Genomic DNA, 2,465 nt, shown 5'->3' with positions numbered 1-2,465 from the left:
GATCTTGTGAATTGTTAAAACAAAGGGGCAGAAGTGTTTGGTATGCTGTATGTGGATTCATAGAAAATCTCATAGGGGGAGATTTATAAAACATGGTGTAAAGTGAAACTGGCTCAGTTGCCCCTAGCAACCAATCAGATTCCACCTTTCATTCCTCACAGACTCTTTGGAAAATGAAAGGTGGAATCTGATTGGTTGCTAGGGGCAACTGAGCCAGTTTCACTTTACACCATGTTTGATAAATTGGCCGTCTCTACAATGCACACACCTCTCTCTATTTGTGGTCAGTACTTAGCTGAGTACTTTTGCCAATTTGTCCATTTGCCCATTCATCCTTCGTTCAGTGCTGACACCAAAACAACAGTTAATCGATGATTGATCTTTCAGTGTAAGGGCCTGTTCACACTGAGCAGAATCAGCGGAACTACCGCCTGCCTCAGTGTCAATCAGTGTGTTTATGAGAGGGCTTGCGTGCCTCTGTCAAAGAATTGACAGAAGGGAGGCAAGGTTTTACTTTGTGTGAACAGACCCTAATACCACATCTCTTAATTTGCTGGGATCAGAAGGAGTCAATATTGGTAGTAACGATTGTAACTAACAACTATCGCTCTGTGTAATATGGAGAACAATTTCAGGTTAACAATCTCTTTTGAGATCGTTTATCGTTTAAAAAATTGCTTTGTCTAATAGAACTCCTAGGGTCCTATTACAGAGAACGATAATCGGCTGAATTGGCCCTATCCGGCCGATTATCGCTCCTTGTAATAAACACAATGATCAGCCGATGACAACAATCATCGACTGATCGTTGATATAGGTTTGAACCTATAATTGTCAGGCGCCGACCGCGCATCGCTACGTGTAAATAGCGGTGTGCGGCCTGCGGCTGACGATTTCCAAACTCTATGCATAATCTATTCTTGCTGCAGGGCTTCTCTTGCGCTCTGCTTCTCCCCGGGTCCCGCCGCGCTCCAGTTTTAAAGCGGCCTGTCTGAGCTCAGCCAATCACTGTCCGTGACCAGTTCAGACAGGCCGCTTTGGAGCTGCAGCGCGGACCAGGTGAGAAGCAGAGCGCTAGAGGAGCACTGCAGCAGGGATAGATTATGTATAGAGTTTAAGCAAAGGCTGCAAGGACATCAATAACGATGTCCATGCAGCCCTTGTTAAACAATTATCGGGCTGTGTAAAAAGCCCAGTATATAAGCTCCGATCTAGCAGATCGACGCTCGTTTACAGTTATTATAGGGCCCCCACTGTAGGTGCAACATGCAACTGTGAGCCCCACGGAGGACTGGAACCACTTATGTAATCATATATAACATATACTCAAAAAGACTCGAAATCTATATTACAGTAAACCCTAATGGTTTCATAACTCTCGGAGAACATCATAACATCAGCGATATTGCAATGTTTTTGTTACATTCCTCCCAAGCCGAGGGTCACAGGTAAAGTCCTGGAGGGCTGCCAGTTGGGCACCGGGGATGTAGATTCCAGATCGTCTATCACAATGTGCATGTATGTGCTTGCTACAGGCTGAGCGTGTTGATAAACAAGGAAATTGTGCAAGCATTACTTGTTTTAGCAGTTATTTTAACAAGCTGCTGATAACATGACAAGTATTTCTGTTGGGATCGTTTGTGGTTTTACTAACAAGATGATTTACATCTATAAACATACAATAAAGTAACCAAACACAGAACATTCATCCCAGACACTTATTAGTAAACCAAATCCATCGGGAATGTCAGCCGGACATAGAGTTAATTCCTCACGTATACAGTTCATTTTTTGAAGGGCAAAACGCTGACATCGAGGGGCCAATTGACGTTTCATTTTAAAATATTTTAGGTTTTTATATTTATAATGCTGTCACGTTTCAAAGTTGTAATGTAAGGCTGTAAAGCATACTAGGACCCCTTAAAGGGGTAGTGCAGCGCTAAACAATTACTCACTAAATAACACACATTACAAAGTTAAACAACTTTGTAATGTATGTTATGTTAGTGAATGGCCCCCTTCCCCGTGTTCCCCACCCCACCCACGCTAGACCCGGAAGTGTAGTGCTCTATACTCACCTGCTTCGTGTCGACCCCCGTCCGCCATCTTGTGACAATGATGTCGTCTTCGGGAGGCCGAACCGCTTCGACCTCCCCTCGTGCTGCTCCACCCCTGCCACGTCTTAACTGTGCTCAGCCGCGATTGGCTGAGCACAGTTATGCTCAGCCAATCGCGGCTGAGCAGCTGATGACGCGGCAGAGGGGGACCGGCACAAGGGACGGACAAGACGACGTCATTGTCATAGGATGACGGCTGGGGGTCGACACATATGCGGTAAGTATAATGCACCACACTTCCGGGGTGGGGGGGAACACGGGGAAGGGGACCATTCACTAACATAACATACATTACAAAGATGTTTAACTTTGTAATGTGTGTTATTTAGTGAATAATTGTTTAGCGTC

Source organism: Dendropsophus ebraccatus, chromosome 15 (genome assembly GCF_027789765.1).
Source record: "Dendropsophus ebraccatus isolate aDenEbr1 chromosome 15, aDenEbr1.pat, whole genome shotgun sequence".
Lineage (NCBI taxonomy): Eukaryota > Metazoa > Chordata > Amphibia > Anura > Hylidae > Dendropsophus > Dendropsophus ebraccatus.
The sequence above is the reverse complement of the archived record's forward strand: the minus strand, read 5'-3'. Positions refer to the sequence as shown.